Source organism: Falco peregrinus, chromosome W, assembly GCF_023634155.1.
Source record: "Falco peregrinus isolate bFalPer1 chromosome W, bFalPer1.pri, whole genome shotgun sequence".
NCBI classification, from domain to species: Eukaryota; Metazoa; Chordata; class Aves; order Falconiformes; family Falconidae; genus Falco; species Falco peregrinus.
Genome location: NC_073743.1, coordinates 26,554,777 through 26,569,746, shown reverse-complemented (window position 1 = coordinate 26,569,746; position 14,970 = coordinate 26,554,777). Strand labels below are relative to the sequence as shown.

The 14,970-nt window shown below is 41.3% G+C and overlaps 1 pseudogene; it reads right to left on the bottom strand.

The window, feature by feature from the left end:
* LOC129783072 (solute carrier family 12 member 2-like) overlaps positions 1-14,970 on the bottom strand; it is a 67,165-nt pseudogene that overhangs the window by 16,884 nt on the left and 35,311 nt on the right.

The following is a 14,970-nucleotide window of genomic DNA, read 5'->3' as shown; positions in this document are numbered from 1 at the left end:
TTGCATGCCACAAGCAGTCTTCCTCATTGTAGCCACACTGCATGGAGCAGGCTACAAACAAATTATACATTATCAATTCAGTAGACAGTTGCCAATGAAGTTCAAAGGCTTCCTTCATGATTGTGCTCGAAATGCAACTAAAATTATGCTAGTGGACTTAAGAGAAATACCTACAAAGTGCAAGCAAGTCTTCTACATTGAAAATACAAAACCTTTCCAAACTTAAGACAGACTTCTGTTGAGGTCTCTAAGCTGCTAAGGTAAGGGGAAAAAAATACATAACAGTATTACTGGCTCATGCAACTTTTGCTAAAATATTTTCTTAATTTCTAGACTAGGGTCTTAAGTAATTGATGTCAATTTGGTAGCCTCTTTCTTTCAGTAACATTAAGTCATTGGGAAGCAAGTACATACAGCTTACACATAAAGATAGTTGTATATATATTAAAAAAAATTCTGTTGCTGAACATAGGGTATACTTCTTACAGATGTCAGGCTGTGTTGGGTTTCTGTGGCAAGGTTTTTGGTAGCAGGGAGGCTTCAAGGGTGAGTTCTGTGAGAAGACACCAGAAGCTGCCCACATGTTGGACAAAGCCAGTTCCAGCCAGCTCCAAGATGGACTGGCCGATGGCCAAAGCTGAGCCAATCAGTGACAGTGGTAGTGCTTCTGTGATAACATATTTAAAAAGGGGTAAAAACTGCTGTGCAACAGCAGCTGGGAAAAAGGAATGAGAATATGTGAGAGAAACAACTCTGCAGACACCAAGGTCAGTGAAGAAGGAGGAGGAGGAGGTGCTCCAGGTGCCAGAGCAGAGATTCCCCTGCAGCCCATGGTGAACACCATGGTGAGGCAGGTTGTCCCCCTGCAGCCCATGGATGACCACAGTGGAGCAGATATCCACCCTGCAGCCTGTGGGGGACCCCATGCTAGAGCAGGTGGATGTCCCATGCTGGAGCAGGGTCCTGGCAGAAACTGCAGCCCATGGAGAGGAACCCAGAAGGAGTGCATTTTCAGGCAGGACCTGTGACCCCGTGGGGGACCCATGCTGGAGCTGTCCATTCCTAAAGGACTGCACCCTATGGAAAGGACCCACTCTGGAGCAGTTCTTGAAGAACTGCAGCCCATTGGAAGGACCCATGTTGGAGAAGTTCATGAAGGACTGTATTCTGTGGGAGACCCCACACTGGAACAAGGGAAGAGCATGAGGAAGAAACAGCAGCAGAGACAAAGAGTTATGAAGTGGCTGCAACCCCCTTTCCCCATCCCCCTGTGCCACTTGAGGAGGGGGGAGGAGGCAGAAGATTTTGGAGTGATTTTGAGCCTGGCAAGAAGATGGGAGTGGAGGAAAGGTGTTTCTAGATTTGATGTAATTTTGCATTATCCTACTCTGTTATTAATCGGCAATAAATTAAATTAATCTTTCCCAAGTCAAGTCTGTTTTGCCCATGACAGTAATTGGTGAGTGATCTCCCTGTCCTTACCTCAACCCACAAGCATTTCTTTGTATTTTCTCCCCCTGTCCTATTGAGGAGGGAGAGTGATAGAGCGACTTGGTGAGCACCTGTGAGGAGATTGAGACACGGACTCCTGAATCTGACCAGAAGACCCTTTATTAGTCCAAACCCCATGCTTATATATCCTCGTTCGTTGTTCACGCGCAACATACTAAAATATCATTGGTTAATCAATACTGTTCACACACTTCTTGGCTACATATAATTGGTTAATTACTAAGCTACAAACGTACTGAACTTCTTGCATTTTTTTTTCTCTCTTCTTTCTTACCTCTGTGAGTTTCATGTTCTCAGCCAGCCGCCGAGACGTGGCATCACGCATCCGCTCCAGCCTTGCTTCATATCCCATTTGTCTTCTGGGTATTCAGCCAACCTTATCTTACTTTCTTTCTTCTTTAGCCTTCAAGGTCCTTCACAGGAATCGTGGCCCCCAGCACTTGCCATAAAGCTCTCTACGATTCCCCCTTCTTTATTTTGAACAGAAACAACATACAGGTTAAACTGCTTTTGAATCATAGATCTTATACAATTCAACATACAGGGAATAATCATCAATATAACTACAATTACAAATAACAACATTCCTCTGTGTATTGTAAGCTCCTGCAACCATCTGGTGATTCCCCATGACTTAAAAAGATTCCGCAACCAATCTCCTGATAGTTCATGCTGTAAGTCATTTGACATGTCCTTCAATTTTTGTAACTAACTGTGAATTGACTTCGAATGGTCCGAAAGGTTCATACAACGCATTCCTTAGCACTGTTCACTTATAGGCTACTCTCTACTGTTCATGCTGTTTCCTTATCTTCTAGAGGTGAGATCACATTCCTCCTTTGTTTCTGTCTCATCCTGGTTTCTTCTCATACTCCCTCAAATTTATTTAACTCTTTGCAGCAAGATCTCAGCTGCACATCGTCAAAGCAAAGCCACAGCTGCACATTATCAATGTCAAAACAACCCACTGTCTCCATACTGTACAATTCCCCCTTTTAGGTTTTGGTTTTGTTTTGGTTTGGTTTTTTTTCAAAAAGTTGCTTTAACATGTTATGGACTGTTCATTTTTTAATTTTTTTTTCTCATTACTTAATTACCAATTTTAGCCTTATTTTATGTGTACATTTGTACATTTCAATCAGGTTCACAAAATGTAAAACTTTTCTTATCAGCGCATTTCATACAGAGGTCTACATATAGGTTTATGATTATTTATAAGAACATGCAATAAGCTATGGAAATTTTATTATAATATTCCATCAGAAACTTCTAATCAAATAAATGAGCATGAGAAATTGTGTTTAACCTGAAAATTCTATATATAAGCTGTTAAGAAACATTTTCTATCCTAAAAAAAAAAAGAGATAAAACCTACTTAAAAGCTCTTGAAATCTTGCACTTGGGCGAGTGTTCCACTGTGCCTCCATTCTAAAGCATGGAAGTGGAAATTGTGTAGAACAAAGCTGTACTTGAAATAATTGTTCAACTGTTATTGCTGTTTTTCAAAGAACCTGAAAGCATACAATGAAAACTTAGAACTAAACAAACAGCTGAACGGACACCTTTAGATCATTACTGGAATTAAATGTAGTATGATATAGTCCTGTATGAACCATAAATCAACTACATGTTAAATCACTCTTCTCCATCACTGTTGTCACTGTCTTTGAGCTTCATAACAATACCTAGGTCATGATCCTTTAGCTTAGGCAACTTCATCAGGTTAAATATACAAACATCTATTTCTAATACAAATTTGTAGAATGCGTTCTATCCACAAGACACTTTATGGAGAGATATTATGTTGTATTGTGTATGATCTATTAGAAGTGAAAAATGGTGTTCCTGAAAGAAAACGCTTCTTTAGATCATAACTTTAAAACTGGTTTTGCACCTGCTATACTGCAAGAATACCCTAAGCAGTACTGTATCTTTGTGGACTTTGAGATATCTGTGTGATTACATTTAAACTTAACACGCAAGCTGATTTCAAGTATAATTCTAGGCACAAGTATGGGAAATGGCATGCTGTCGGGACACAATCTTTCTCACTTACAAGGTATCAAATGGTATGTTACTCAAGTTAAAGTCTAACTTCTATGACAACTTCATTTTCACCAAAGGAGTTGCAGTTAAGTACACAAACTAATGCAGCTCAACTGAAGTTTCACCGCTGCAACGGAGTACAGAATACTTTTTCCACTGACCTTAAAGGTTGTGGTGGTGGTGATGAAGGTGTGACAGATATTTGACTTTTAACCCAAAACAAATTTTCAGCTGTGTTAAATTCACCTGTACACAAAGAACACTTATTCCTTCTGAAGCACCAGCACAGTCTTTTCACCTTGAGCTGTTCCCAATTTAGAGGTTAAGAAAAAAAAAGAAATAATTCAAAAGATATTCTGTCAATATGCTGATGCAGTTGTATGTTAAATTCTGGTCACACTGAAATAGGGTTATGTTCTAGCATTTATATATATGTAGCACTCCATTATAATTTATGAACAAAATTCAGAAGTCCATTTTATCGCAAATTGCTTGGAATTAGATTAGGTTGCAGTTGTCATCCTAACATCTAGTTTCCACATTTTACCCCTTAACCGAAAAACACACATGATGAAAAAGCATATTTCTAGAAACAGAAGAGTAACTGGAAAAAGTTCTTATGTTCACAATTGTTTTTCTAAGTCTTATTAAAGTCACTTTTTTTTTAATGCAACCAGACACTTTACCTTAACAGAGAAGCCCATATTTACATCTCTGAGCCCGGACACAAACCGCAGCTGCATGCACCACCAGGCTCAGGGCAGGAACCATTCATGCAGTTACATAGCTATATATCACTACAAGCATGCAGACACCTATTTATCACTAGATAACCATGTTCATCTTTCCTACTCTCCTTCACAATACCTAGCTGTTCTCTCATCTCCTGTTAGGTGAGATATTCTCCATCTTCCTCTCCTATATCTCTCTTCAGACATTGTCTATCCTCCTCTTCTTTGCTTGTTAATTGCAACAAGGCAAAGGTTATGTGTAGCTGGGTGACCATGACTTGATTTATGTTATAATGAACTAAACGCTGAATACATGAAAAAAGGCATGGGAGACATAAGGCAAACATCAATAAGGTGGTTAAGGTAATTATAATAAATCCTGTAATACTTTTGATCCACGGCCCAAAGTTTCCCAGCCGTGAGAAGAGACCAAAGGCATCCCGCCCCTGGCTCTGCTGCAGATCTTTGTTTAAGGCTTTTAAGTTTTGTATACTTTTGTCAATTAATTCAGAATGGTCACTCAGATTCACATAACACATCCTATCAAAGTCTTCACACCCATGTCCCTGTGCCAATAATAAAAATCAATAGCATCTTGGTTCTGTAGCAACATATGACGGACAGAATCAACATCTATTAAAAAGCCAGAAAAAAAAATAGTATTTGTAGTATTACTTTCTTTAGCAAGCTAGCAGCCTAATTTACTAAGCAAGTTAAGAGCGTGTACTATTCCTACAGAAGAGATTAGAGAAGCAAAAATGTGTTACGCTGCATTCCAGAACTCAACCTGAGAGTTACAGTCTGCTGTGAGTTCTGCATTACAATCATTTGACACATGTTGGGGTTGCAATTGAAAGTTGCCCGTTTACAATTTTCATTGGCATTATCATAGCTAGTTGTTTTAAAAGCAACCCTTGAGCTTCCTCATGCTCGACTTGTTGCAAAATATTCTGAAGCCGATCAATAAAGTTAGTATATGACTCTTTAGGACCCTGCAAGACTGTGGCGAACGACTCACTAGAGGCTCAACCAGACTCCCGCATCCGGACTGCCTTAATAGCCATCTCCTTCATTTGCAAATAGTTGTCCCTGGGATACTTTGCCTGAGTCACAGAATCGGCACAATTATTTTCTCCAGCCAACTGTTCATAGTTAACAGCAATTCCCCGATTAAGGTTTTCAGTCAAGGCCACTACACATAGCTCACAAAAATTAGATAATCACATCATTTACTGCATCAGAGTTAGTACCATACAAAGCAATGACTTCCAGTCATGTGGTGTGAGTGTATAAGGCTCTTCAATTACTTAAAGAAGGGACATAGCAAATGTACTATGAATCCTCCCTTCCTGCACTGCTTTGTTTAACTCTTTAACAGCCTCGTATTGCACAAGCTGCCACTCTGGAGGTTGATTTGTCTAACAAAATACTGAACATGCCACAGCGACTCCCAAATCTCCTCGCTTAAGCTCTTCCCACTTGCATTCCTGCCACCAATCCCTCAGACCCCCTTTCACCCTCCCCGAAAATACAGTCAATGCACCGGGGGAGGGAGGAAAAAGGTCTAGCTCCTTTTCTGGATCTATAGGACCTGGATCAAAAGGTTTATCAGTGTCAATAAAATCATTGTCCGAGTTGTCCTGTTCCAGTGCTTGGTCCTGTGTTGTGAGGGTTGCTGCAATTAGTGACAGGAGCTTTGGGGGCAGAGACCATCGTTGACAGTGTGTCGAGAAGAGTCGCACTGTCGTTGGAATTTACAGCTTCCCCTGGTTTAGCACTGTTAGTAGAATTAGTCCACACTTGGCGAAGAGTAGTCAGAATTTGCCACCAAGGTGCTAAATGCATTCCCGACGCGGAGTCCCCCTGCGCAGCATCATCATACAATTGTCTGCTGACCACTTACCAGGCAGGAATTTGCAAAGTGCCATCAGGTGGAAAGTCCAGCACTTTGTCACGGATCCATTCTAACAGTCACTAGCTGCGGATCCATCATCACATTCTCTAATCAAGTTTGTGTGAAAGGAGAATATAGTTCATTTTGCATTACAGTTTTCTGTAGTTCCTTAATCATTTCCCAGTGAAACGCCTGATATTGGCCTGGGTGTCTATCTTGTAATACCATGGGAAACACGTGCACTCCCTCTTTCATACTTTCCAAGTGCACTCCCCTCCACTCTTTTTTAATCCGTCTCCCGATATCATTTTCATTATCACTGTTGCTTTCCTTATTAGCACTCTGCCGCACCACTTGCTTCTTCCTTACTTTTGACTGTTCCTTTTTTAACTGTAAATCCTCCAATCGTAAATTTAACAGATTTTCACCTTGTCCATCCTCATCTGAATCCTCCGACTGCTCCTTCTAGTTCATCAGAAACATGCTCAGTGTCAGCCTTGCTCTCACTCGGCTCCGTCGGCTGAGCAACATCTTGTTTTGTTGTTACACTGGCTTCCTGCCCCTTCTCAGTCTCCGACCAAGCCTCCTTAGCAATATCTGCAAGCTGTTTTTCTGCACGCATCTCTTTCAATGTCTCGAACACTAATCTCCAAGTAGTCATTACCTGACTAGCATTCAAGTCTCCTCGAGATGCCTTTTCCCAAATTTGCTCTCCTGCTGACTCTCACATTTTAACATCAAATATTTCTGTAGAGGTTGCTGGGGTGCCTTGGCTCTTTAACCAGGCTAGCAACAGTCCCAGATTACTTTTTTCATATACAATTCCTCTTTTGTGCAAAATATGCTGAAACACCCTTAATATACTTTTTTCTTCTGCAGACATATTTGAACCCATTTTTTAAAGTTTCTTAAAATTTCTTAAAGCTTCTAAAGTTTCTTGGCTGCTCACCTGTATCGATGCGTACAGGCATTGTTTCCTTAGTTTCCTTAGTCCCCGGGGTTTGGGTTGTCTGCCTGGTCCAGCCAGCAGAATGATCGTTCAGCCAAGACGTCTCCTCCAGAACGCAGCCCTCTTCCACGAGCTGTCGTCTTTGTCGCTCAGTTCCGTCCTTATTCTTCCAAGGTTTTGGAACTCCACCATAGGGATCACCATTTGGGGAGACTGAGACACGGACTCCTGAATCTGACCAGAAGACCCTTTATTAGTCCAAACCCCATGCTTATATATTCTCGTTCGTTGTTCACGCGCAACATACTAAAATATCATTGGTTAATCAATACCGTTCACACACTTCTTGGCTACATATAATTGGTTAATTACTAAGCTACAAACGTACTGAACTTCTTGCATTTTTTTTTTCTCTCTTCTTTCTTACCTCTGTGAGTTTCATGTTCTCAGCCAGCTGCCAAGACGTGGCATCACACATCTGCTCCAGCCTTGCTTCGTATCCCATTTGTCTTCCGGGCGTTCAGCCAACCTTATCTTTCTTTCTTCTTTAGCCTTCAAGGTCCTTCACAGGCATCGTGGCCTCCAGCACTTGCCATAAAGCTCTCTACACACCTGGGAGCTAGCCAAGGTCAACCCACCACACAGACCTATTCCTTTCAGTAATTTTTATTCTATGAAAAGAGTGATTTTGGTTTTCGCTAAAAAAACCAAACAAATTCTTCATTTAACATCTTCAGAAAGTGGTGTTAAAATAACAGCTATTTGCCAGAGGAAATAAAATAAATATTACCTTGTCCCTGAAGGTGAGATATGTCCAAGCCCTCTTTTAGGTGGATGACAACTACACCATACTGGATGTCAAAGGCATCACTACACAAAAGAAACAGAAATAAAACACTTTTATAATGCATTCTTTCCCCAGAAACCTACTTTATGCACCCTCTTTGAACAAATTTTAGAGACTAAACTACATTTTAAACTTCCAAATCATATGTTTCTGTTACAATTTTAGTTTCAACTCCAAACTATCAACTGCATTAGTGAACTGAACACCATGTCCTGAAATGCAACATACATAAAGGTTATCTGTTCCCTTTTCTGTCTCACCTATACAAAATGGTCATTAAATAAAAGAAACATGAACAAGTCAGTTGAATTCTGCAGAGACGATGACAAAATCCATTGGGAAATCTAAATTTTGATTTCTTCCATCAAAAAATGGGATTTATTTCAAGGACATCTCCTTGATCTGCAGGCTACACATTTCTGAAGTGTTCCAAAACATTTGGGGCTTAAAAAAAGATATGAAATTTTAATTCAGAATTAAATTAGATACAAGTTTAATGTGCTTATTTCCATTATATCTGATGGGGGAACTTACCCCTTTAAAAAATAAATTAGGAGAAAATTAATTACTGTAGAAACAAGCAATAAGCCTGAACAAATGAATGAACAAAAGTCTGAGGAAAAGGAAGGACAGAAAAATCAAGATTTAAAAGATAAAAATATGAACTTAGTCATATAATCCAGTTTGCATTAGCCATTAATCATCAGCACTTTAAATATACATACCTCATTAAAACAACTATAATTCATTTATCATAGAATGGTTTGGGTTGGAAGGGACCTTAAAGATCATCTAGTTCAGGGGTCCTTAAACTACGATCCACGGGCTGGATACGGCCCCCCAGGGTCCTCAATATGGCCCCCGGTACTTACAGAACCCCCCCGCCCCCCCCCCCCCCCCCCCCCGCTGGGGGTTGAGGGGGGAAACCAAGCAGTCGCAGATGACTGCCTGCCACTTCATCCGCGTGCCGGCCCCCTGTTTAAAAAGTTTGAGGACTCCTGATCTAGTTCCAGGCCCCCTGCCATGGGCAGGGACACCTTCCACTAGACCAGGTTGCTCAAAGCTCCATCCAACCTGTCCTTGAACACTTCCAATGATGGGGCATCCACAACTCTCTGGGCAACCTGTGCCAGTGCTTCACCACCCTCATAGTAAAGAATTTCTTCCTAATAGCTAATCTAAATCTCCCCTCTTTCAGTTTAAAGCCATTTTCCCCTTGTCCTATCACTGCATGCCCTTGTAGAAAGCCCCTCTCCACCTTTCCCATAAGCCCCCTTTAGGTACTGGAAGGACGCAATAAGGTCTCCCTGGAGCCTTCTCTTCTCCAAGCTGAACAACCCCAACTGTCTCAGCCTGTCTTCATAGAAGAGGTGCTCCAGCCCTCTGAAATCAGATAAATGATTCCGAGAAATCCCATGTCCTTTCCTCAGACAGAAATACCACAAGATTTCCGTCATTAAACGCTATTCTTTAAAAGTAGTAAGACTTGATGAGAAATGTTCAAAGTATCAACATATTCCATAATAAATGCAATAAAAATTGACTATGGTATAGGAATAAAAATCTTTTTCCCATCAGTTAACATTTTTAAAACATTCTTTAATTTTTTAAATCTCTGCAGATGAGATGTGTTCCTATTGTGCTCTTCAGAAATTTTAAAAATTCAAACTTCAAAAATATGCTTGACCTATAGTTGCTACATCCTGAGGTTTTCCTGTTGTGGATATGGAGAGCCACATGACTTTATGGCCCTAAGAGTTCTTCCAGCACAAGCCATTACAAATCAATATGGGGGTGGGTGTGGATCCCCTCCACACAAAGAAAAATTAACCAAATTTTCCCCTTATTTTTCACTGCCTTTGGGAGTCCTGCATTTTTCTTAAGGACCTGGGGTGGTGGTAGTGGTGGTGGGAGAGGTTTTGGGGTTTTTTTTCCCTTCTAATCCCAGTTTGGTTTGTTTTAATCTCTACCTGTAATCCTTCTTCCCTTCTTTCTTTTAAAGGCATGGTAACCAACAAGGGTAAAGCACAACTAAAACAATTTAAGTAGCATATCACAACAACAAAATAATCTCTGTATAAGTGCAAGTGTGAGAAGCAAGTTTTGTTTTTCTTAAATATGTTAGTAGTGAAAGATATTATATTAATTTTTTCAATCAGAACTGGTTGGACCTTCACAACTGACAAATTACACTGGGATTTCCTTTCCCATCTGCTTGTTGGCTACTGTATTACTTTGGGTGTCCAGTGCTGTGTATCATTTACAATAAAAATTTGTAGTGGGTTGACCCTGGCTGGATGCCAGGTGCCCACCAAGCCACTCTGTCACTCCCCTCTGTGGCATATGAAGGCACGGACCCCAAGTCAGTGAAGAAGTGAGATCGTTTATTGCATACATAAGTGCTGGTTATATACAATTGCTTATCTACCCAAGTTCTGCCCTGGAATGTGCCTACATACAGCAGAGCACCTGGGAATTTGTCTACATGTAGCAAAGCAGTTGCTCATTATGAGCTGTTCACACACTTGCGGTTTCACTGCCAAATTTGGCCGCTTATCTGTACACTAACAGTTCTGCCAATTCAGTCTTGTTACTCTACCAGGTCAACTTATTTTTGTCCCTTACACTCCTCCTCAGCTGGATAGGGGAAAGAAAAGGTAACAAAAAGTTCATGGGTCGAGATAAGGACAGGGAGAGATCACTCACCAATTACTGTCACAGGCAAAACAGACTCAACTTGGGTAAATTAGTTTAATTTATTACCAATCAAATCAGACTAGGGTAATGAGAAATAAAACCTAAACCTTAAAACACTTTCCCCTTACCCTTTCCTTCTTCCTGGGCTTAACTTCACTTCTGATTTTCTCTACCTCCTCCCCCTGAGTGGTGCAGGGGAATGGGGCAATGGGGGTTGCAGTCAGTTCATCCCGTTGTCTCTGCTGCTCCTTTCTTCTCAGGGGGAGGACTCCTCACACTTTTCCCCTGCTCCAGCATGGGGTCCCTCCACAGGAGACAAGTTCTCCATGAACAACTTCAACGTGAAACCTTCTCATGGGCTGTGGTTCTTCATGAACTGCTCCAGCGTGGGTCCCTTCCATGGGGTGCAGTCCTTCAGGAACAGACTGCTCCAATGTGGGTCCCCCGCAGGGTCACAAGGCCTGCCAGGAGCCTGCTCCAGTGCAGGCTTCCCATGGGATCACAGCCTCCTTCAGGCATCCACCTGCTCTGGCATGGGGTCCTCCATGGGCTGCAGGTGGATATCTGCTCCACCATTAACCTCCATGGGCTGCAGGGGGACAGCTTGCTTCATCATGGGCTGCAGGGGAATCTCTGCTCCGGTACCTGGAGCACCTCCTCTCCCTCCTTCTTCACTGACCTTGGTGTTTGTGGAGTTGTTGCTCTCATATTCTCACTCCTCTCTCTGCAGTTGCAGTATTTCCCCCCCCTTCTTAAATATGTTATCACAGAGGCAATACCACTGTTGCTGATCAGCTTGGCCTTGGCCAGCAGCAGGTCCGTCTTGGAGCCAGCTGGCACTGGCTCTATCAGACATACGGGAAGCTTCTAGCAGATTCTCACAGAAGCCACCCCTGTAGCCCCCCCACTACCAAAACCTTGCCACACAAATCCAATAGAATATTTTACTGGTTTAACTAGAAGATGAAAAGTTAACATAACGGTCGATTCATTTTCTAGACTTAATCCTCAATGACTGTAACTCTTAAATCTCAATCTGCTGCCACAATGCTCTCTAGATGCAGAAAGGGTTATTAAATAGAAATTTACTCTGTTCAAACTGTAAAACAGCTACTTATTAATTTCCATATCAGAAAAAAACACTGGATTGAAGATTGTTGGATCAGCAATGTGGAAAACTAGAAAGCATCTGAAAGCAATTAGAAGAAAGCTTGTGTAACTGATCTTCCTGAAATAAAAATTCTTTTACTTATGTTTCATTTTTGTTCATTTGGTAATAAGAATTATCCACATTTCTGCATTTTCTGCTTACTGGAAAAAATTTATATAGGTCTCAACATCTCTAATGTCAGCTTTTCTCCAGTTTCTCTTAAATCCAAGAACAAGGGTGTTGGGTCTCATTCTACCCAGACCAGCAGCCTAAGGAGAACACAAATTAGTTGTTTCAGTAACTTACTTTTAAAAAATAGTTTTCTTTTTTTTTTTTTTTTTTTAAGCATACAAGTATCTTTCAAAGTTTTAGGATAACTTTGCATAATGGAAACACTTCAACATGCAAAGTATAAAAACATTTAATTTTTTTATGTCCATCCTCACCACTTCCATTAAAAAAACCCAAACAAACATGAAACAGGTTGTCCTGGTTTCAGCTGGGATAGAGTTAATTTTCTTCTTAGTAGCTGGTGCAGTGCTGTGTTTTGGATTTGGTGTGAGAACAATGTTGTGGTGTGAGAACAATGTTGATAGCATACTCACGGTTTCAGTTGTTGCTGGGTAATATTTTACTAAGTCAAGGTCTTTTCAGTTTCTTGGGCCCTGCCAGCCATAGGGCTGGGGAGGCATGGGAAATTGGGAGGGGACATAGCCAGGACAGCTGACCCAAACTAGCCAAAGAGGTATTCTGTACCATATGACATCATGCTGAGTATATAAACTGGGGGAAGAAGGGGGGGGGGGGGGGGGGGGAGCATCCAGCATTATGGCATTTGTTTTCCGAAGTAACCTTTAGGCATGATGTAGCCCTGCTTTCCTGGAGATGGCCAAATACCTGTCTGCTGATGGAAAGTAGTGAATTAATTCCTTGTTTTGCTTTGCTTGCGTACGTGGCTTTTGTTTTGCCTATTAAATTGTTCTTATCTCAACCCTTGAGTTTTACATTCCTTTCTGATTCCCCATCCCTCTGGGTGATGGGGAGTGAGCAAGCGGCTGCATGGTGCTTGTTTGCCGGCCAGGGTTAAACCACAACACAGGTGTACCTGCATTAAATACTGTCCTCCTTCCCTCAAGTCCTCTGCATGCACTGGTGCATAGAAGGACTTTGTTTTGTTTTTAATAAGCCTTTGTTGGTACTTGGTCAGATTACTTAACCGTTCCTTCGCTGCTTGCCTCTTAGAACCCTTTCAAAAGAAGGAAATGAAGGGGGAGAGGGAACAAGAAATATAAGCATCAGTCATAATAAAGCAGAATGTTTTATTTCACTGCTAGAATCCAAATAAAACTTGAAGGACCTCAAAACATGTTTTCCACTGTCAAAAAGAACCCAACCCAATGAAATATCACTCATTAACAACAACAATAAAGAGTGGACCACATTCTCATTTTTAGGATAAGGGTTCCTCAACCTTAAACATTCTTGTTCCTGCAGAGCACAACCACTTCACTAGCTTGTGGCATAAATTTGTCCTCCAAAGCATAACATAAGTCTAGAAGAAAAGGGCTCTGTAACAAAACATACATGGATATAAGATGACTTAATATTAGGTTTTATGGGAGTATTTGTTTCAAGCTGTACTGAAACTGCATTTGCCTACATTTATACATAATCCTACTACTGCTCCCTCCTACTGCTATTTCAGAAAGCCTTTGTCACAGTAGTGCCTCTACTGCAGCTCTATGAAAACTATTTATTGTGAGATTCAGTACAACATATAGAAGCACAACATGAAGTCTGCATTGCTAATCCAAGATCAGACTGTGGAAGCAGGTTAGAGGAGCAAAAAGCAACAACTGCCTGAGACATTAAGACTACCACTGTGTTCTATTTACCATCAAGGGAGATTTAGAACTGGCTTAGTCTCTTATGTTTCCTACAAACCCAGTAATTTGACTTAGTTACCTACACTTCTTCCCTGGACTTCTAGCTTCCACACAGCTATCAAAATCCCTGTCCTGGTTTTGGCTGGGATAGAGTTAATTTTCATCTTAGTAGCTGGTACAGTGCTGTGTTTTGGATTTAGTATGAGAATAATGTTGATAACACTGATGTTGTAGTTGTTGCTAAGTAGTGCTTACTCTAAATCAAGGACTTTTTAGTGTCCCGTGCTCTGCCAGTGAGGAGGTGCACAAGAAGCTGGGAGGGAGCAGAGCCAGGACAGCTGACCTAAACTAGCCAAAGGGAAATTCCATACCATAGAACATCATGCTCAGTATATAAACTGGGGGGAGTTGGCCGGGAGGGACGATTGCTGCTCAGGGACTGGCTGGGCATCAGTCAGCAGGTGGTGAGCAATTGTATTGTGCATCACTTGCTTTTTTCCCTTGGATTTTATTTCTCTCTCTCTCTCTCTCCTTCATTACAATTGTTGTTGTTATTATTTTACTTTATTTCAGTTATTAAGCTGTTCTTATATCAACCCATGGGTTTTACCTATTTCTGATTCTCCTCCCCATCCCACCAGGGTGGGGGTTGGGGAGTGAGTGAGCAGCTGCATGGTACTTAGTTGCTGGCTGGGGTTCAACCATGACATCCCCTCAAATTTCCAAGATTTTAAATTGCATTACCACTTTATATGACTATTTATTTTTACATTGTTTTACCAATGGGCCTACAAGAAAGCTGGTGAGGGACTTTTTACAAGGGTATGTAAGTAATAGGACAAGGGGGAATGGCTTTAAGCTAAAAGAGGATAGATTTAGATTAGATATTAGGAAGACGTTCTTTACAATGAGGGTGGTGAAGCACTGGAACAAGTTGCCCAGAGAAGCTGTGGATGCCCCATCATTGGAAGTGTTCAAGGACAGGTTGGATGGGGCTTTGAGCAACCTGGTCTAGTGGAAGGTGTCCCTGCCCATGGTAGGGGGGTTGGAACTAGATGATCTTTAAGGTCCCTTCCAACCCAAACCATTCTATGATTCTATGATGTGGGAAAATATCCAGATGAAAGTTTGAGATCTGCAGCTTGATTAAGACCAGTCCAAAATATTTCTGCTTCTAGTCTGTTTCATGTTCCAGTTTCAACCGTTCTGTGTCTCCGTGTATTGCAGTGAGTCTTACAGCTTTGGAGAAAGCTACCTT